Genomic DNA, 23,680 nt, shown 5'->3' with positions numbered 1-23,680 from the left:
TCTGATGTAAGATATGCTGGGATTGTGCCCTTTTTTTCTATAGCTGCATTCAGTCTATTGGATACATAACACTCCTTCATAGAAATGAATAGAAATATATAGTGGGAAAACATAAAACAATCTGTGAGTTCAATTTCTATTAGAAGGTTTGAACCCCATAGAAAAACTTCTGGATGCCCAATAAGAATGATTCTGGTCAAATGGGTTCTTTTAAATATAATAAAAAGCCGTGGCACAATTATTTGTTTTTTGTAACTATATTTCCAGCCTAAAATTTTGATAGTCTTGGAGAGCATGAGTAGGCTATGAGTTCCCTATACAGAATTGATGGAATCACAAACAGAATTATTCCACAACTTTCTGATATTCGTTCAGGGGATATACTGTTCGTTTCCAATCCTATATTTAAAACGTTCCTGATGATAATTTAACTTCCATTTTTATTTTTATTTTAAAGCAAAACATTCCATTTAAGATTATCTACTTACAGTAATCCCGTTCAAGGAAAATTTAAAATTACATTTTTCCATTTCTAAACAAATATTAAATAACTTCAAAATTAACCCTTTATCAATTGACTGTCTTCAACGAAGTCAAGCTGTTTGAATTTTATTGATGAACTTTTAATGGGAGAAAGAATCAAACCTGCAAAAAAAATGACTTTCTTCTCTCCCTCCCATTCTCCACTCTCAACACATATAATGTTACTCTTAAGCTTTATTATGCCATAATCTGATTGCTCTATACGGATGAAAATCACTCTATCCTTATTGCATTTCATCTCATTCGGCTTTCATTTTATTCAGTGCAACAAATTCAGCGTTTTCCTCTACCAAATTCAAGTATGGATGTGCAGGAATAATTAGAAAAAGACAACTGGGGTTATAAAACACCGAAGAAGGTACTTGCTGACATGAGTATTTTGGAATAGCTTTAGTGATGTGAATGGAATTTGTTTTAATAACCTTGAAATGCCCAACATATATTAATGCTGTCAAAGGATATTACATTTTTTCCCTTAACTTTGATGCAATATGGGAATTAACTTCCAAGATCTTCCTCTTTGGATCTTCCTTTCTCTATTTATATAAAGTGGCTTTCAAAATATTTTTTTCAGAAACACTAAACCCTGTTTCTCTATCTAGCCTCATTAAGCATTAACCACAATCCCAGATGCACAAGTATAGATTTGTTAAGGGTTCTCTCTTGGTAGTTAGTATAGTTCTAGCCGACAGTGATATGATTTTATTCAAACTGTAGAACATGATTACTCTCCAAGGTCCTATTGCCATAATACGTTTGAGTTAAAATCTATTGCCTTCTAAATATCCAGTGTGCTCAAAGGAGGGGAAGGGAGAATCCCTGAAAAATAAATTAATCTAAGATGTTATTACTGAGAAATGTTTCAAATATACTAAAGGCTGAGCTGAATTGGTTGCATTTTTTATTTCAGTTTTCCCCGAGATATATTTTTTTATAATTTTTGAGCAGCCCTTTCAAAGGCATACTACCTAGGAATGCAAAATTACTTTGTCACAGATCTGTTTGACAGTAAATGTTTTCATTTTCAGTCGTTCCCTGGTGGTATGAATGCCGACTATAATGAAGTCTGTCAAGCACTCGTCTTGGATAATCCCAATTTAAAAATAGCAGACGTGTGTTTGTGTGCGCTTAAGAATTTCAGCAGGAAAAAATGTATTCACACTCTAGACCAGTTCATTAATGATTTCTTCAAAACATTTTATATTGCAAAAAAGAATGTTGATGGCCTCAAACTTCAAATGGCAATATTCATTTTTTTAAAAAAAAAAGTCTCTTGATTTCTCAATTTCAACATGATTATGAGCAGCTTTTAAAACTCCCAAATTATTTATTCTGTTGGGAAGTGCTTTGGAAGATCATCAGCCTGTCATTTATTTCTATAGGATGCTCAAAATATTATTAGCATTTGCAAGAATGTAGAATGTAGAATATAGGATAGGATAGGATAGGATAGGATAGGATAGGATAGGATAGGATAGGATAGGATAGAATAGAATAGAATAGAATAGAATAGTTGGAAGGTTGTAGTCCAACCCCCTGCTTAGGCAGGAAACTCTACACCACTTCAGAGAAATGGTTATCCAACATCTTCTTAAAAACTTCCAGTGTTGGAGCATTCACAACTTTTGGAGGCATGTTGTTCCATTGATTAATTGTTCTAATTGTCAGGAAATTTCTCCTTAGTTCTAAGTTGTTTCTCTCCTTGATTAGTTTCAACCCATTGCTTCTTGTCCTGCCCTCAGGTGCTTTGGAGAATAGACTGACTCCCTCTTCTTTTTGTTGCAATCCCTGATATATTGGATCACTGCTATTAGTATATTCTATGGCAAATCAATGATCTTAAAGGTAAAGGTTCCCTCGAACATATGTACTAGTTGTTCCCAACTCTAGGGGGTGGTGCTCATCTCCATTTCAAAGCCAAAGAGCCAGTGCTGTCCGAAGACGTCTCCGTGGTCATATGGCTAGCATTTTTACATGCTTTCAAACTGCTAGGTTGGCAGAAGTAGGGACAAGTAATGGGAGCTCACTCCATTACACGGTGCTAGGTATTCGCACCACTGAATGCCAACCTTTGTGATCGACAAGCTCAGCATCTTAGCCACTCAGCCACCGCGTCCCCTTCAATGATCTTATTACTGTATATTTTAATGTATGTTATATATGTTTCTTATGATCTTAACAGAAGATTCAAGAGATTCTTTTTCATGAATCTGTGGATTTTTAAGAAAGGATGAGTGTCAACTTTCTCATTTGGATTGCCAAAGACCCATTGTTTTATTAGTTTTAATGAAGTCTGCTATATTGTATTGATTATTCTTTTATTTTTGTTACTTGTCATGAGTTCAGGCACTGTATAAATGCTTCAATACAATAAAGAAATACACTATGTTGAAATTGTCATATATTTGAGAAAACTGTGACCCCTGTGATTTTGACTTCCCAATGATCCCATCCCCATAGATAGATAGATATACGACAGATACAGTTATAGTTAAAGAGAGAGATGCAGTGAAATACAGAGGTATGTTACTATTTATTCTTTCATGAAGCTGCAATAACCAGTTCATTGTCCCCCAGGATATGCCTCTTCTACTAGATTTATGCAATCAATATACCTTAGGATTTCTAATCCTCCTAAAAACTGTCTTGAAAGCACCATCAGTTTTAGGAGGCTTCTGGAAAGGGTCAGTGACAATCCAGTCAATAAGATGAATCCAACCTTCTAAGTTTGCACATTTGCTCCTGTATAAATAACTGGAGGACACAATGGAAAACCAGCCTTTCACCCCTCTTTCCCATTGCATGCCATCTCTTTTTATCTTCAAACAGAACCACCAATGGATTATTTATAGATTGGAAGAAAGCCCTTTGAGTAAAAGTACAAAGGGCAGAGATCACAAAAGATTGATTTCCACAACTCGTTACAGTCATAAACCCATAACCCAAGCAAGTTCAGAGGGAAGAATTCCCTTCTCAGGGTCAACTGCTTTTTCTGGCACATGCTTCCAATATCCCCCAGGGAGCCTTTAAAAAGGGCATTGATATAGCACAAGTTGAAAGAACCAGTTAAATAATAGTTTGGAGCCTCCCTTTTCTCTCTCTCTCTCTCCATCCTCAGTTCCATGAATTGTAACAGATCAGAGGAAAGGCTATTTCCCTGCCCCATTGTTGTAGGCAACAGCTTCATAGTATTTTCCATAAATAATGGGTAAATAATATTTGCATTTAGGTTCATCTCGTTGTGCAAAATTATCTGGCCTCTTTCCTTTATTTAATCTTTACCTAACAAAGAACTGTTGTATTTCTCCATTTGAAGACACACTCTGCTCGACAGATTTCAGCAACAAATTATTTCTAATATATATGGAGAGAGGTAGATATAAGGCAGGCATGGTGTCAGTGTCATGTTGAGACTCTTGAAACAAACAGTAAGTACACTCCTTATATTCAAACTCATACAAAATTCAGACATTTCAACATGCAGACCAGTGGTGGGATTCAAATAATTTAACAACCGGTTCTCTATCCTAATGACCAAGTGGGTAGGCGGGACTTAGTGGTCATTTGACCATGTGGGCGTGGCCAACTCAAGATTACTCAGGTCGATGGGCACTTAGCCTTAGCTGTTACAATGTAATAAGGGTTACCGGAGAGGCAGTTTCTGTAAGCAGGGCAATAAAGATTAAGCTAGAAACAACACCAGAATGTTTCCTTCCTGCCTTCCTTACAGGATTAGCCCTGTAAAGTGGAAAAAAACCAAAAGAAGATTTCTTCCAACAACCGGTTCTCTGAACCTCTTAGAAATTTAAGAACCGGTTCTCCCGAATAAGTGCGGACTGGCTGAATCCCACCACTGATGCAGACTCACATAAGTTTAATAGAAGGAAAGGGGAGAGGATGCAAAAGGTCTCCAGCAGGGAAATCTCAGTCTCTGTGACAATGACCATCCCATATGACTACTTCAGCTTGAACCACAATAATACACGGGCAAACAATTGATACAAACTGCTCCAAGCTCGATTGCAGAAAATATGACTTCAGCAACAGAGTGGACAATGCCTGCAATGCTCTACCTGACTCTGTTGTTACAGCCTCAAACCCCCATAACTTTAACCTTAAACTGTCTACAGTGGACCTCACCTCACCTTTCCTAAGAGGTCCATAAAGGGGGCATGCATAAGTGTACCAGCATGCCTACCATCCCTGTCCTACTGTCCCCATTTATTTGTATTCATTTCCTTTGTTCATGTCCATGTTCATACTTATACCTGCCACCTTGTACATATTTGACAAACTAATAAATAAATAAAATAAATATTTCTTTGAGAAAGAATTATACTGGTTAAATGTTTGAGCCAATTCTTAAAATGGAGAAACATTTACAATGTTGATTAGGAGTAATTGAGTAAAACCCATCCACCCCCAAAGATTGGGAGATGGCAGAGCAAATGTAGGAATGACCATTCTGGATTCAAACCTGGATTTGTGGCTGTGAAATTCTGAGGCATCGCACAGAACTAGATTCTGAACCAGCAGTTCTACCCATGATTCCCACAGATGTGATCAACTATTCCCCCCCAATTCTTACAGTTTTGTGGTCCATGGAATTATGCTGAAGAACTGTGAAAAATCATATATACCAGGCTTAAACTAGATATCTGCATCATTAAGGATTTCTTCTAGGAGTGGAACATGAGAGAGAATTTTAGTTGACAAGATATTAAAGAATTTTGTTAACACAAAATTTTTGTTCCCAGCTTTTCTTTTCCTGCCCAATTGCCTGGAGTAGGACAATAAGGAGCCAAACAATAGTTCTGGGTCATTCCAGCTATCTTAAACAAAGCATACCAGAAATTAGGATGATTAATGAGGGAGGAATGGCCACTTTTCTTTATCCTTCACTAACATAGAAATAATATGTAGTAATCTCACTTTTAATGGATCTGTGAAAGCATAATAGTAAGTGATGTATGCATCATCAATGAGACAACCTTGAAATTGAAATTGGTTAGAAAAACTGTAAATTGTAACAATATTCCAGAGTCTACTGTTGTGGCCTACAATACTTTTAGTTTTATAAGGATATATTAGATTTCCTGCTTCATTTTCGTTTTAGGACTGAGGCAAGTGGTGTACCAATTGTCATACCCTCAATAAACAGTTCCTGCCCCCACTTTACACGAGGATGTGATTACATCTCTAAAGGGACCAAACCACAATCTATAAGAATGAAAATCCACAGAATGAATTGCTGCAAAAGGGAATCTTAATTTAATCCATGAATACATCTGTGATAGAAATCCTGCTTTCCAAAACAATTCAGACAACAATAATCTACAGACCACTGCTTTTCAATCTCAGCAACTTTCTCTGATGGCTTGGGAATCCTGGGAGTTGTAGTCGGTTCCACCACAAAACCGTGATGCCCTTATTCGCACCGACATAAGTGCGGAGGCAAATCCGCGGCGTCCGAAGCGCTAAGAAAAAAACAACCCTACCACCGCGACAACAGCGCGGCGACAGAAGGGCATTCTACATGCTTCTTTCTTTGCCTCCAAAGGTAGCCCTCCTCCTCCAGCTGACAGCGGCAGCGGGCACGGGGCAAAGCAGGCTGCCCAGCAGCAGCACGTGGGAAGGGTCCAGCTCAACAACATCTCCTTGGACGGGCGGCCTCCGCCGCCGGCGCCTCCCCCGGAGGAAGAGGCAGGGTGGGCGGCAGTGGCGGCTGAGGCTCTCCCGGGGCTGGCGAAGCGGGATTGCCTGGCGGTGGCGGCTGCCCGTCCAAGGAGATGTTGTTGAGGAAGAAGAGGGCGGCTTTAGCGACGTGATTTAATCTCCGCTATTTTGCGTAGCGCGGTTTTGTCGTGCCACGGTTGTAGTCCACATATTTTAAAATCCCTCAGCTTGAGAAACATTGATCTACACGAGGGGTGTCAAACTTGCTTCGTCACATCGTCACATTGTCACGTCGTCACGTGATCTATTGTGCCTTTTTTCCTCTTCGCTAAAATGGGGGTGGGGGTGGCCAGCATGTGATGCATCTGGCCTGCGGTCTGTAAACTGGACACTTCTGATCTACACTATCAATTAGCATCCCAGAAATAACATCACCAATTATCTGAGTTCATCTATTCAGTTCTAAATTGTTTATTACTTTAAAAAAAGTGGCACAAAATAATATAATTCATCTATTTTGTCTCCTTTATCATACCATCAAGATTGCCAAGGGAATGCAAAATAAACATAGAACTATAACATCAGATTTAATCCTCCATATAAATCACAGAGACGGCAAAGTGTTAAATTTCTGGCTAACTTACCTGAGAGCATTCCAAGCACTTCTTGAATGTGCCTTTTCCTGTTTTATGAAAGTAAAAAAATAATTTTGCTGAATAAGAACAGAGGCTATATAGTAAACTGTTTCTCTCAGATGCTTTTGTGGGAGAGGGGCCTTCCAGCATGACCCAGGAAGAAGAGGACCAGATTCTGCTGTTATCTCCAGCTTGAGATCTTCAGAGATGAATTGTCAATAAAATAGAGATGCAGCCACAATGTACAAATGTAGCATTCGCTCTTTCTTCTCTTATCAATTCAAAATGAAAAACTTACTAAATCCAGGAATGACAGACCCTAATGTTTAATTTCTTATCCTGGCACTAGAAAGCTCACATCCTTTATCAATCTATTCATCTATTGATCATACAAAAATTAGGTAAAGGTTCCCCTTGCACATATGTGCTAGTCATTCCCGACTCTAGGGGGCGGTGCTCATCTCTGTTTCAAAGCCAAAGAGCCAGTGCTGTCCAAAGACATTTCCTTGGTCATGTGGCTGGCATGACTAAAAGCTGAAGGTGCACGGAACATTGTTACCTTCCCACCAAAGTGGTCCCTATTTTTCTACTTGCATTTTATGTGCTCTCAAACTGCTAGGTTGGCAGAAGTAAGAGGAGCTCACTCTGTTATGCGGCACTGGGGATTTGAACTGCCAAACTGCCAACCTTTCTGATCGACACGCTCGGTGTCTTAGCCACTGAGCCACTGTGTCCCCATACAAAAATTAGACCACTACCTAATATGAGCCAGCAGTCTGCTGCAGGTGCCAAAATGCTAATGCAGTTCTAGGCATCAAGAGAGGGATAGTATCCAGATGTGTGAAATGATACCATAGTGTATCACTTTATACTGCACTTGGAATACTGCATCCCATTCTGGTCATCTCAATACAAAAAAGATGTTGAAGCTCTAGAAAGAGTTTAAGGGAAGAGCAACAAAGGTGATAAGGGATCTGGAAGCTAAACGTATGATGAATTATTGAAGGAATTAGGTATGGCTAGTCAAACAAAAAGGACTAGGGGTGATACAACAGCAGTCTTCCAGAGTTTAGGGGCTATCACAGAGAAAAGGGGCATCAACTTTTTCTTCAAATCACTTGAGGCCAGGACAATGTAATGGGTGGAAGATCACTAAAGAAAGATTCAGCTAGAACTAAGGAGAAATGTCCTTACAGTGACATTAGACCACCAGTGGAATGGCTTAACCTCTGGAAGTTATAGATGCTCCATCACTTGAGGTTTTCAAGAAGAGATTGGACAAACATTTGTCCAGAAGGATATAGGGTTTTCCTTCTTTGGGCAGGGGATTGAACTTGAAGACCTCTAAGGTTCCTTCCAACTCTATTATTCTATGGTCTATGTTTTAAAATGAAGTTATCACAAGTATAATCCTCCTGAGGGGAAAAATGAATACAAATTGAAAATTCCTAGCCAATGTTTGAAAAGAGACATTATATCAAGGCCAATTGAGATGGGTAATGACAAAAAAGACTGTGCAAAAATAATACATAATAATGAAAGCATTTAAGCTCCATCTTTTCCTTTCTGTGAATTGTTTCTTTGGATCAGTGTTTTTCAAACTTTGCCACTTTAAGATGTGTGGACTTCAACACCAGAATTCTGCACAAATCTTAATGTCACCAAGATTACAAAACACTGCCTTAATGTTTTGAAATTCTAATATTTTGTTCACCACTTCCTGGACCTGGAGTATTCAAGACCAAGAAATACTGGTTACTGGCGGTTGAAATCTATGCATCATAATGATGGGAAGTTAAAAAAAAAACCAATGGTTTAGATTATTTCCTGGATATTACCTTCAGTGACATTCAAAGTTAGACCATGTAAAATAAATGCTAAAACTGTTTCAGATCATTTTCTAAGAAATTAACAATTTCACTTTATTAATAATTTGCATACCTTTCTCAAAGGTCTTTGAAGATATCTTTGTTGAATGATAAAACATTGTATTAATCAAATGAAATAGGATAAGATGATGTGTTTTTTAATTAATGGAGATCCTGTCTTTTCCTTGGAATATTCTAAAGACTACTGGCTTTTAAACTTAAATGAAATAATGCAATTGCATTCCTCTTTTCAAGAAATATAGAGATTTATGTTTAATTAATCAGCAGTTTTTTAAAAAAAATAATAAAGAAAATCCAAATTGCATAGTTTAATTCTCATCAAGAAATTATCTTTTTTTTAAAAAAAGAAAGAAATTGAAACCATTAGAAAGGATTATGTTATTAATCTCACTTTATCTGTTTCTCTTCAAGAAATTAAATCTATGAACATGGAAAAGACTCTTAGTCTTGATAGTTTCCCAGTTGATTGTTTCCAAAAGCACATTGTATTTTTCTCTCTTATTCTTTGGGAGACATAGAATGAATCTCTTTTAAAAATAGATGCCTGCTTCTTTATTTCAATGGGATGAACATTATAATCCAATGTAAAACAGGATAAGGATCTTATTCTCTGTTGCAGTTGTATCTATTTATTTGATAAAATCTTAGGAATCACATTTAACAACTCCCTTGGTCTCTAACATGCCCTTCCAATTATTGTCTATACCTCAGACTAGATATAAACAGAATGTAAAAGTTTTGATATTAGATTCTTAGTTGATATCACTTACTGTAAATCAATCAAATCCAGAAGCTGTTATTTCATTTAGAGTTGGACATTTCAGAAGTGGGTGCTAATGTATAGCATAGTCCGGACAGACATGGCTTTGTTTACACATGTAGGAAGAAAAATCCAGTCTGGTTCCAAGCCAGGGGAAAAAAACCTGGAAATAAAATGGAGGCTGGCTACAAGAAAAGAAAGGTCTTTGTTTATTTGGTTTTCCAGAAACTTCAGGTTCTGCAGCATGTTTCTGGGGTGGCTGACAAATTGAATGGGTGAATGGATGGATCTTTATAGAGTTATGGGGTTTTCTGATTGAGATGCTCCAGGGCAGGGGTGTCAAACTCAAGGCTTGTGGGTTGGATCCAGCCCTCAGCTGCTTAGATCTGGCCTGGGGCCATCCTGGAAGCAGTGTAAGACCAGCCTGGGTCCCTCTGCCAGCAAAAATAGAGCTTGGGAGGGCCATGCATGGTCCTCCAAGTTTCCATTTCTGCTGGCAAAGGGCTGTGGGAGGCCATTATGGTCAAAAATGGGTCCCAGGGGGTGCATGCAGCCCCTGGGACTCTGTTTTCACTAACAGAGGTCTGCAAGAGGCCGTCGCAGCCAGAAATGGAGCCCAGAGGAAAGCGTGCCACCCCCAGCTCCATTTGCACTGGCAGAGGAGACAGCTAGCAAAATAAACTAAAAGCAAAACTGCCATTCCTTCCCCCAGCCATGCCCCATGTCCCCCTTCACCCCATGCCCCCTCCAGGCCATTCCCTTAGCCCCCAAACACAGCCCTGATGCAGCTCTCAATGAAGTTGAGTTTGACATCTCTGCTCCAGGGAGTTGTGCAATGTAGTGAGCCTTGTGTCTTTGGCTATTCTAATGGTGGTGGGTAAATCCTATTATGTCCTAAATGTCATATCCTGTCCTTAGAATTTAGGTGGGGGAGGTAAATTCTTAATCCCATCAACTCCAGCCTTCTGCAGGATCTGATTCAGATTCAAATTCAGATTTAGTTTATTTGTATGCCGCCCTTCTCCGGGAGGGACTCAGGGCAGCGAACAACTCAAAAGGGGAGAGGGAACATAGAACACAATACACATGATTAAAATAAACAAGAATCATACAGCCATACAGGTCGAGAGGGGCGGGGAACTCATCAACCCCAGGCCTGCCGGCACAGACAGGTTTTGACGGCTTTCCGGAAGGCCTGGAGAGAGGTGAGGATCCGAATCTCCGCGGGGAGTTCGTTTCAAAGGGCTAGAGCTGCCACAGAGAAGGCCCTCCCCCGGGTGGTAGCCAGGTGGCATTGGCTGGTGGACGGAACCCGGAGGAGGCCGACCCTGTGTGATCTAACGGGTCTTTGGGAGGTGGCAGCAGGCGGTCTCTCAGCAGGCTGAAGGTGTTTGTTTATGAATAGATTAGACCAGTCTTTCTGAATGGATACAAAATTTGCCTTCCTAAAGGCCAGCCTCTTTGAGCTTCTTAATTTGAAGCTGTTTTCCTATGGCAGGAAGACTACGGCTGATTTCTGCCTTTGTTAAGATTTTTCTCCATTTCTTCTTTGGAGAAATATAATATTCAGCCTCTTTTTAATATTAAGAATAAAGAATATTCTGGGAATAATTGGGAGGGAGGGGGCTTCCTATAAGCCTTGTATAATCTGTGATTACTACGTTTGTTCTTTTTTATTTGGGTTTAAAATGTTCCTTCTGCAACTAGAAATTCTAAAAGTATTAAAAGGTGATCAAACTATGAGATACTGATATACAAAGATAGTAGGTTTTGGTAAACAAATAAGCAAACTTTGTCTCTTCTTACATTACGATGCAAATTAGATTTGATGCTACTGGATAATAATTTTAGCGTACAATAGCAAATATTGGGAGATTAAGCTTTGTTTCTTTTGATGTAAGGAATTTTAGCAAGTTTTCTCAACTTGATACATTTCAATGTAACATTCAATTTGACATAAATGAAAGACCTACACAGATGGTCTTGTATTCCTTGAAATATTTAGGCTAAAATAAATGTGATTAAGATGAATTACTGCAAGATTGATTTACATTTCAAGAGGATTTCTAGGTTTTTTTTAAATCCCTTTATGCTATTTCAAGATAATTTATAGGATATTAAATAACTGTCTCTGCTACATGCATTCCTCAAGGTTTTCATTATTTAAATTTCAGTTAGTTGGTAAGAAAGGTGGGTTTAATTTTTGTCATTTTCAAGTTATTATTATTCTACATCATTATTTGGGACTTGGTAATAAAGTTTGTTTGCATGTTTGTTCTATTTGTATGGCTTTCCACATCAGCAAATGATATGGGTGGCAAACAGTCTTAAAAAAATCAAAGACAACATCTCATAAAAAATATCCACAAAAATTAAAAGACACAGCAGCTGAAGAAGAAATCACTATTGTTTTTAAAAGTTCTAAAGAACTTAAAAGAGTTTGCATTTCACAGCTTTATGGTGCTTTATTTAATTTAAGGATTTCTTATTTGACATTTTGATCCAGAAACTATTGCTATTCTAGAATTCCACAGCCTCAAATAGTATGGTAACACGCACATGCGTGCACACACACACCTCTGAAAAAACAAGAAATAATTCTTTAGATATTCATTTATTTTAAATGAATTTGGATGAAGGGATAGATGGGGAACTCATCAAATTTGCAGATGACACCAAGCTGGAAGGAATAACCTATCCAGAAGATAGGCTTAATGTACAGAAGGATCTTGACAGACTTAAACATTGGGCACTATCTACAAAATAAAAGTCAATGGTGAAACAATTATAGTTCTTACTTGAAAAACCAAATGCACAGGTAAAGTATGGGTGGTGCATTGCTCAATAGTAATAATTGTGAGAGGGATCTTGGAATCCTAGTGGACAATCACTTAAATAGCAGTGTGCTGTAGGCTGCCAAAAAAGCCAACAAAGTTCTAGTCTGCATTAACAGAGGAATAGAATCAAGATCATGTGAAGTGTTAATACCACTTAATAATGTATTGGTAAGGCCGCATTTGGAATACTGCATTCAGTTTTGGTCACCACGATGTAAAAAAGATGTGGAGACTGTAGAAAGAGTGCAGAGAAGAGCAACAAAGATACTTAGGGGACTGGGGATAAAAGATATAAGAAGGGATGCTGGATTTGGGTATTTAGTTTAATGAAAAGAAGGACTAGGAGTGACATGATAGCAGTATTCCAATATCTCAGGGTTTGAGACAAAAAGAAGCAATCAAGCTATTCTCCAAAGCACCTGAGGGCAGGGCAGGAAGCAATGGGTGGACACTAATCAAGGAGAGAAGCAACTTAGAACTAAGAAGAAATTTCCTGACCGTTAGAAGAATTAATCAGTGGAACAACTTGCCTTCAGAAGTTGTGAATGCTCCAAAACTGGAAGTTTTTAAGAAGAGATTGGACAACAATTTCTCTGAAATGGTAAAGGGTTTTCTGCCTGGCAGGGGTTCGACTAGAAGACCTCCAAGATCCCTTGCAACTCTATTATTCTATTTTATTCTTTAAAAAATACAGACAAGGTGAGGGAGCTCAGGGTCACATGAGATTTTTAAATGCTTGTCCATGGGCTCTGAAGTCTCTGAAAACTCATTCTTGGGTGACTTTTGGAGATTATGTAAAACATGGTCCTCTAATGCAGTTTCCAGAGGATCCAGAGCAGAGGTGGTATTCAGCTGGTTCTCTCCGGCTGCGGGAAGTTCTGCCCATCCACCCTGACATAATGTGTGAGCACTGTTCGTGCGCAGAAGGCAGTGCGCATGCGCAGACATAGGAACCATAAGTGAATCCCAACACTAGTCCAGAGGCTGTGTGAGAAAACACCCCATTCTAGTGCAACCCCATCACATGAGAACAGGGTGTGATTTTGAGAATAGTTGTTGTCAGGTGTTGGTGAATGCTATTGTGTCAACCAAAACATTGTGGCATGTTACCTTTGACACATATGTCATAGGATCACTGTTGTGGCTCAGTAGGAGCCTTTGGAACTGCTATCAGTGAGTAGTTTCAGGATGCTCCCAGAGAAGATAACAAGCAGCTGGTGCTCGTTAGGGTCTTCTCCTGCAGATAAAAGACTGATGGTGTCATGCCTTAGTTGCAGAAGTCAACATTTGTCGTTCGTTTGTTCGTGAGTTCAGTTCGGTTCCTGTTCGAGTTAGTGATTCAAGAGGAACTTGGATAAGTGATTTGCTTTCTGTAAACCTGGTTTGCTGTAAGAGTTTTGATTTTGCATTGGCTGTATAACTTTTTGCCAGAGACTTTATCTATCTTTATTTATTTATTTTGGGCTCGCAGCCAGCTTGAGCCAGGACTGATAAAGATATTTCCTTTGAAGTTCTGTCTGGCTGTCGTTTGTGAATAAGCAAGGAGGGGGGGTCAGAACAGATCACCATCACCATCACTGATTTAGAGGATTGTGATTGTGAATTTAATATTAATTATTTATTTCAACTTTGGAACAAAAACTACGGGCTACTTCTTCCCTGTATTTTTGCAAAGTAAGGGAAATGACTGACAAGCCATTTTGGAAAGCTAACATCCATTGAAAGATGTTAACGTTTAAGACTTTCCAGACTCTAGGCATGCATTAAAAATACCGAGGTGTATCAATCCAGCAAATTTCTTTTATGCTACGCTAAATAGCTTTTCTTGCAGGAGCTCTTGGACAAAGATGTAATGAATTTTAATTGCAGGTAGAAGATGCACTGAATTCTAAGTACAAATGTTGCATGCTGTGCCAGCTACTTCCACAGTGCTTACTTAGGCCTTACATTTCATTTTGATCACTTTTTAAAGGAAAGCTCATATGCACAGAGGGAATCATTTTTCTTTTAAATTATTAATTAAAAATACACACCTTCCACTCTCCCTTAAGAGCCATGTGCAAGAAAATGAAGCGGCTTTTAATGAGGTGTTCAAGAGAAATAAAACACAATGGTAGTTTGGAGCTGTATTTCTTTTGTTATTCAGAAATTATGTTCCCTCTCTCTGCTGAAGCTCAGAGCTAGTGTGCTTTCTCTCCCACCGAAAATACAGACTTTGATTTGAGTAAAAAAAAACAAATCCATGCTGTAAGTTGCCAGCAGATCAACCGGCCACTTTACTGGTATCACTCCCATAGAACTGAACATTTTGTTATTAAGGACTCAACCAAATCAGTAATTTGGCTATCCAAATTTTCCCATCAGAAAATGAAAGTTCTACTAAAATTCAAGTGTGTCATAATAAATCTATGTCAAGGGTGTCAAACTCACATCGTCACAGTGGCGTCATATGAAGTATCGGGACTTTATTCCCCTTCGCTAAATCAGGCAGGGATGTGCAAGCATATGATGCATCCAGCCCACGAGCCATGAGTTTGACAACCCTGATCCATAGGATGAAGTAGGTAAGCGTAAGTAAAGCTTTGAAAAGACTTGATAGAAAGATAGGAGAGATTGGCAATGCTGCTTTTGTAGAGGGGCTTGACTAGATAGGCTGTACAACAGCTGTATGATTATACAGACACACACCAAGGGTGGTTCCAGCTGCTGCTACTGCTGCTTTGCTCAGGGATGCACTGCGTATGTGCACGCTCTTAATGCATGCTACGCACACATGCGCAGTACTAAAAAATTGCTTCTCTGCATGCACAGAAGCAAAAAACAAGATGGCGGTGCCTATGGTGCCAGCTAGGGGGCGTGGCAGCCCTATTCAGCTGAACTGGTCTGAACCAGTAGGAACCCACCTCTGACACACACACACACACACACACAGACACACACACACACAAACACACACACAGTAGTTTTGTACCATCTAATCAAGCATGAGCCCAACTTCGTGTTTCTGAAGAAAAGAAATGCCATAAAATTTTGATCTGTTCATTTTTCTTTGGATTCTCAATTATTTTCTTCTGGTCACATGTCATATGGTATGTTTCTTTTTAAAAGGTGATTATCCCCTCACAAGCATGCTTTGAAATAGGCCCAGATTGACCTAAAGTTGCCTCAATGGGTTCATCCCTGCTGAGAAACATCCAGACAGGCAGGGGGGAAGCCTCAGGTCTGTTGGAAGAAAAATCCAGTCCAGTTCCAATCCGGGAGAACGGCGCTGGAAATAAAATGGCTGCGGATTGGAAAGAAGGACTCTGTTTATTGATGAGCAGAACCTACAACAGCCTGTCGTTCTGGGACAGCTGACAAATTGGTTTGATGAGTATGTGGATTTTTATAGGGTTCTGGAATGCTGCTAGAGGGTTGTGTGATGTCTGAGATGAGCCTTGTGAGCTTTGGCTATTCTAGTGGTGATGAGTTAATTCTATTATGTCCTAGAGGCAGCTGTGGGATTCACTTACTGGTTCGCAAATGTGAGCATCCGGCTTCCCATTTTGACTCTGTTTGTCAAGAAGCTGGCAGGAAAAGTTACAAATGGCGATCACATGACCATGGGACAGTGCATCTGTCATAAGTACATTTCAGTTGCCAAGTGCCTGAATTTTTATCGGGTGACCATGGGGATGCTGCAACAGTCATAAGTGTGAAAACCGGTGATCGGTCACTTTTTTCAGTGCTGTTGTAACTTCAGATGGCCACTAAATGTATGTTTTAAGTTAAGGACTATCTATCTATATATTTTCATTTTATTCATGGACTAACTTTCAACTAATCACATCTCATACAGAAAACTATGTGTGGAATTTCAGCAACACAGATAAATTAGAGGCCACAAAGAAGGCATTATCAAGATAGCTGAGCTGGGAATAATAAACAAAAAAACATTTTATACAACATAATATGTACCAGGCATTACAGACTCTTTTGAGCAATTTTTGGCTTCAATCTTTATTCTACTTAGTGCGAAACAACCTTATAAAACAGCTATCTAGTTCTTTGCCAGCACCGATTTGCAATGAAAAGGAAATTACAATTAGCTTACCACTAAGATGGCATAAAGGTACCATAAGATAATTTGAAAGAAGGCTTGATTTCAATCTACCCCTTGCAACTATTTTATTAGAATAAGCTATCAGAGGAAAGGAAATTGTACAAAGCTTTTCATGATGCTAAATCCTCGCATTTATTCTGTCTCCCGTTATTCTTTTTTTGGCTTGCAAGATATCTAAAAATGGTAAAGACTGATCAGCTTTGGGAGGAACTGAGAGAAGTTAATGATAGGAATGGTAGGCAAATGTCTTCCATTCCTTCTCACCTTTAAAAAGAAAAAGTAATAATTTCTGGATACAGCAAACCTCAGACAAAATGTATTTGTGAAGTTCCACACAATTTGTGGATTGCACAGTGTCCATCCCTTATAAATAATGCTGAGCAACCAAGACCAAATAGGAGATTAGCATAATGCAATTCCTATATAATTGGAACTAATGCAAAAACTATGCAGAAGCTTAACAGCTGTTAACTATTATATAAAAACAGGGGTCCATATATTCAAAGAACTGATGTACAGGTAAGATTTTTCTGAGTTACCAGCTAGGGTATGGGACAACAACTTCCAGTCGGTAAAAGAAAAAAGGACACCGCACTAGGAGGAAACTCTATGGTGGGGAACCAAACTTCCAGTCTGTAAAAGGAAAAAGGATGCTCTGCTAGGAGGAGACTCTATGGTGGAGAAACCGGACTTCCGCTCAGCTCCAGAATTGAACGGAGAACTTCCAGTTAGGACCATTATGGCTCTTGGAGTGTTTAAGGTTCTCCTGAGCTAGGGGTCCTGTATTCCTTGTCAAGAAAAAAACTTGCATATGTCTTGGAATTGCTTTTTTCCATGCATAAAATAAGTCATAGTCTTTCATGTCTTTTTATATTTCTCTTTGCAGTCATGGCTCTCCTTGAGTGATATACAGAAATATCTACATTTTATTTAAGGAGACAGAAATCATATTTGTCAGCTTGATCTTCCCCCAATTGTTTTTATGTTCTTATGCCACTGACATTTTACTGCAATTCTTCATAAACCCTGGAGAATTTATCTGATACTTTCCTTCTGGAACAGAATGAAATATATGCACAGTCTGTCAGCAGGTCATCTGTCTCTTGCCAAGGTAGATTTTTCACTTTTTATCAGTGGATTTCAAGACAGAGAGATGACTTGCAGATTGACTAAAAGCTTGCTTCATTAACATAATATTAAAGTGATTGTTCCACTGAAGGCAGGCTTAAAATGCTGGCTACTAAAAGCCTACGAAGAAATTCACAATAGTGTTATTATTCATTCTATGAGAATATAGAGTATATTTTAGAGAAACATTTCATCCAAACAAGTGGAATTCTCAATATAAAATAGAGAATGTACAGTAATTGCTTTCCACATGGGTTGGGATTGGAAATCCAAGAAAGCCCATCCAGCACGTAAATTCAATGTACAGTAAATAGAGCTTAAAACTGAAAGCGTGCAGGACTTTTTCACACAGCTGTACATGTGTTTCAACAAGCAACTGATTCTGTCTCTTCTTAATAACAGTATTTATGTGGAAATTTATGTGGGTTTTTGCTTTTCCCAGTGCTAACTAGTTACAACCAACTTCATGCCATCGACCTTGTTCATGCAATTTGGCCTTTTGTTATTATCAGCAGAAAAATGATTTGCTTTTCAGCAGCTTAGTAATACCATCAATGTGCCCAAAATGATTGTTTTTCCTGGAAACATTGAAAATTATCCCCAATAGGGTGTGCACTGATCAAAAGATGAAAGCACTGCTAAATAATATCACAGCAGCTTCACACTTCAAAATACTGTACTAACTTGGGTAGAAAGCAAATTTCTTCCATCTTATCTCCATCGTTAACACCAGGGACTGTAGTTAAATGGTCTAGCAGGCCATGAAATCGGAATAAATTGAGTTATATAGACAGCAAGAGGGGTTGCTGTGTCTTTATTGTTAGTCAGAGCTCTTCAATTTTGGATAATACCTCTAATTGGTCATCTTTAGCCCTTTGCGCTAATGAGTTTACTTTCATGTGAGGCACGTGGATATAATTATTTAAAACCTTTAGAAATTGCACTGTCCAGATTTCTAATAAGGCTGTTTGGGATACCTTGCTGCATATGAATTTTAAATTTAGAAATGATGATGATCCACCTGGAATCTAGGCTTCAGATAAGCCAGCTGTTGTTCAAGCTTCACTATCTTAGTAACTTCCTGGCTGCCATTATCCTTTTTGATGTTGGTTTTTTTCTTGTTTTTGGAAAGCCAGAATTCAGAATTATCTATGCCAGTGCAACTTTTCAAATAAAAGTAAGGTAAAGGTAAAGGTTCCCCTCGCACATATGTGCTAGTCGTTCCCAATGCTAGGGGGTGGTGCTCATATGCATTTCAAAGCCAAAGAGCCAGTACTGTCCAAAGACGTCTCCATGGTCATGTGGTCGGCATGACTAAACACAGAATGCGCACGGAACACTGTTACCTTCCCACCAAAGGTGATTCTTATTTTTCTATTTGCATTTTTACATGTTTTCGAACTGCTAGGTTGGCAGAAGCTGGGACAAGTAACGGGAGCTCACTCCATTATGCGGCGCTAGGGATTCGAACCGCAGAAATGCCAACCTTTCTGATCGACAAGCTCAGCATCTTAGCCACTAGCCACCGTGTCCCTTTTTCAAATAAAACTACAGGGATACAAAATCCAGCAACAAACGTTTGACATAGATCTCCAAATAGAGCAAGGTGAATTGGACAATCAGTGCTAGCAGGACATAAAGGAAACTCTTCACCCAGCAAATTACCTATTTGTATTATCCGACAAAGGCACAATAGAGTTTTTTCTTTAGCCATTTTCATGTCTTCATCTGTAAGATGTTGGAAAGGAAGGATGGCAATAGCTCTTTTACTGAGCAAACCTGCCCCTTTCATTAGAGGGAACCTAAGGCTCTATCCCACATGTCCCTTTAATTTCATTTCTCCTACAACTTGTGCCCTATCTGCATACCTCAGCTTGCTAATAAATGTTCCCTCTTATCTGACATTGATCTCCTTAGCTTTTGACAGACATACCAGAACCCAAACATTCCCAGAGAGTGGCAAAAATTTGGTTTTGCTGCCATTGTACAGCTCATAACTATATAAATAAATGTTTCCCATGTTTTTATGTCCTCTGTTTTTTCTCAATATATATGAGTTCTAAGAGGATCGTGGTGGCTCAGTACCTAAGACGCTGAGCTTGCCAATCAGAAAGGTTGGCAGTTTGGCAGTTCGAATCCCTAGTGCTGCGTAACGGTGTGAGTTCCTGTTACTTGTCCCAGCTTCTGCCAACCTAGCAGTTCGAAAGCATGTAAAAAATGCAAGTAGAAAAATAGGAATCATCTTTGGTGGGAAGGTAACAGCATTCCGTGTGCCTTTGGCATTTAGTCATGCCAGCCACATGACCACGGAGACGTCTTTGGACATCACTGGCTCTTTGTCTTTGAAAGTGAAATGAGCACTGCCCCCTAGAGTCAGGAGCGACTAGCACATATGTGAGAGGGGAACCTTTACCTTTTACCTTTATATGAGATATGTATGGCATAGTGGTTAAGGTGCTGGAGCAAAGCAATCCCTTTGGCCTGTTACTCTTTCTCAGTCTGAGAGTAGGAAGTGGAAAACATTGATCTAACAACCTCTGGCAGATTGCAATCCATACTCTTCAATGAATAGTTCCTTGTCCTGCAGTGAACTGATTTGCACTGATAATAATGACTACACAATGTAACACAACATATACTCACTTGTACCTCAGTATATTAGCTTCTCAGTATTTTATTCAGTAAGTAGTTTTATAACTTGGTCAATGAGTTTTAATTGAAGAGAATATCAATGAGATTTAAATCTTTAGATTTTTTTTTTAATTCTTTTTTCCTTTCGAGTTTATAGTGTTTGGTCGTATAAACTATTTTATTGATTTCTATTAATCTTTCAGAAAATGTTTATGTATTTTAATCTGAGCCCTGTAACCTTTAAAAAAATCTATAAAATGCTAGTCAGTGATAACAAAAGAGTTACCATTAGAATGTATAATAAAGAATAGCAAGGTTGGAAGGGACCTTGGAGATCTTCTGAACATTGCAGTTCTTATACCATTTCCGATAAATGGTTGTCCAATTTCTTCTTGAAAACCTCCAATGAAGGAGCACCCACAACTTCTGGAAGCAAGCCATTTCACTGATCATTTGTTCTCACTGTTAGGAAATTTCTCCTTAATTCTAGGTTGGGTCTATCTTTAATAATTTTTCATCCATTACTTGTTCTCCTGCCCTCGGGTGCTTTGGAAAATAAGTTGACTCCCACTTCCCTGTGCCCCTAAAGTATTGGAAGACTGCTGTCATATCATCCTTGTTTTTCTCTAATTTCAATAAATTAGATATACCCAATTCCTGCAAACATATATTGTATGGTTTAGCCTCCAGACCCATTATCACCTTTTTTGCTCTTCTCTACACTCTTTCTAGAGTCTCGGCATCTTTTTCATATTGTGACCAGAACTGGACACAGTATTCCAAGTGTGGTTTTACCAGTGCAGCATAAAGCAGTACTATCATTTCATGTGATATTGATACCATCCCTCTATTGATGTAGCCTAGGACTGTAGCCACAGCAACTGCTTCTTAAACTTGAATGCTAGCCTACTAGAACACCTAAACCACACCTAAACCAGTTGTTAATCTTGAGCCAGGTACCACCTATTCCGAACCTATGAATTTGGTTTTCCTGTCTAAGTATAAAGCCATATTTTTCTGCCCACTGAATTGCATTTTGTTATAAAGGCATAATGTTCAAACATGTCAAGATCTTTCTCTAGCTTAAATTCATGACTTAAGCTTGGAGTCATCTGCAAATTTGATGAGTTCCCCTTCTATCATCTCATGTAGATCATTTATGAAGATGCTGAAGACTACTGAACCTAAGAAAGAACCTTGAGGTACCTCACTGCATACCTTCCTCCTTGTGAATCCCTCTGTCAGTGATATTGTCTATCCCACATTGTTCTATGTTACCAAAGTAGGCTATATTCTACTTTGTCAAATGTTTTACTGAAGTCTAAGTAAACTGTGTAAACTGCAGCACTTTGCTGGTCCAGTTTTTCAAAGAAGACAATAAATTTATCTAGTATGATCTGTTTTTAACAGTCATTTTGACTTCTAGTAATAGCCTTGCTCATTTGTATGTGTTCACAGACCCACAGCTTAACTTTTCCAGGATTTCCCCATGTATTGATGTCAGACTGATTTTCTGGATCCATTTTTCCTCTTTTTGAAGCATGGACATACATCAGCTATTTTCCAGTCTTCTGGTTGTTCCCCAGTGGTCCAGGATGTTTGAAATATTTTGTTCATTGGTTCTGAGATCACAATGGCCAGTTTCTTCTGAGATGAACCCATCTGGTTCTGGTGATTTGAACTCATTTAGACTGGATAGGAGGTCTTTTATCATTTATTGGCTATTTTGACTTGTATTCCTATTCTGTCTTCTATGGTATTGCTTTTTATAGGTTGTACTATTTTCCCCCTTTTTATAAAGATAGGGCAAAGAATGAATTAAGCAGTTCCACTTTTTTCCTTCTTCCTGTCATCTCCTTGCCATCTGCTCCCATAGTGTACCAATCATCTCCTTGACTTTTTTCTTTGTTTTTTACAAAGTGGAAAAAAAATACTGCTATTTTGGCATTTGTTGCAAGTCTTAGTCATTCTGCGTCTTAGCTTTTTAAACTTTGTCCTTGCAGATTTGGGCTATTTGCTTGGTATTCTGTTTTAGTTATGTGTCACTTTTCCAATTTTTATTTTATTCTTTTTGTGGATAAGGGCATTGTCAAAGTTATCAAGCATCTTGAATTGTTTTCCCATTAAATCTTAAGATTTCCATCCATGGGAATCCTTCCTAAGGTCTCCCTAAGTTTGTTGAAGTCAATACTCTTGAAGTCTAAGGCACTAGTTTGACTTGTTCAATCACTTGTGCTGCAATACTCTCACCCCACTATGGAAGAACTGAAATGTAAAAATAACAGGGATGTACACTTTCTACAACCATGACTTGGGTTTCAGAGCTATGCAATGAGGCTGCATTTGTGTTTTGTTGAAATGGTTTCCAAATGGCTTCAATTCATTTATGCTGATGTGTCAAATATCTACTTTTTTGACTTTCATTCCCAGGCATTTTGCTTTTTCTTCAAGCCATTTCCCAAAGAGATAAGAATTTAAGAGCAATTTTCTGCATTACTTTTTCCCCTGCAAGAGAATTTGCTGTTGCATGTACATGTGCAGGGAGAGAGCTGAGAAGCAAGCTTAACAAGCAGCTGTGCAAGCTAAAAGCACTTCAATGGTTTAAATAAAGATGCTCTGTAGCTGTTTAAGAACCATCTCTTTTAAAGGATTTTCCAGGTTCTAATGCCTTGTCTACTAGCTAAGAAAGCAAAGAACTTTTTTTATTTTTGGTCCAGATATAAGGAAAGCTATCTGCCCTGCCTTCTGGCAGATTTCTTCCACAGCAACCCATAGATTCAACATAGAAACAATTGCCCATTCCTGTCCAACATATGGACCACTTAGCCTACATATTCTTTGCATAGCAAGCCAACCCAGCCAGTCAAAATATTTAAAACCCTTAAAAGTAAACTATTCTGTTGAAAACCAGACTTGAATTTATACCCTGTCAAAATCTAGCAGGATGGAATAGGACTGTACAATCTGATGTGCAACATACCCTATACAGTTTGTTTCTCTACAACAGAGGTGTCGAACTCAATTTCATTGAGGGCTGCATTAGGGTTCTGTTTGACCTTCGGGGGCTGAAGTGGGTGTGGCCAGGGTGGGCATGGCGAACTCACCATCACTCCTGTCAGGGGCGCATGTGGTGGCCCGAGTGCTCTGCCAGAGAAAAGCCCCCCCCCGAACTCCGTTTTCACTGGCAGAGGCACCATGGGCCAGTCCTTCATTGTTTCCAAGGTGGCCTCATGGCCAGATCTAAGCACCCCGTGGTCTGGATCCAGTCCCTGGGCCTTGAGTTTGACATCCCCTGCTCTACAGGAGGGAAGTTTTCAGATTTTACACTGGAAAAAATGTTCACCTCAGATTTATTTGGTTGGAGGGGGGGTTATATTCTCTCCACAACAAATTATCCACCATGCTTCACGTGCACTTCCAAAATGTTGACTAGAATTCATCTTCCATACAACCTGACAGGTTGCAAACTTCAAGTGGAA

This window comes from Thamnophis elegans, chromosome 7 (assembly GCF_009769535.1).
Source record: "Thamnophis elegans isolate rThaEle1 chromosome 7, rThaEle1.pri, whole genome shotgun sequence".
Taxonomy (NCBI): domain Eukaryota; kingdom Metazoa; phylum Chordata; class Lepidosauria; order Squamata; family Colubridae; genus Thamnophis; species Thamnophis elegans.
Note: the sequence above shows the minus strand (reverse complement) of the source record.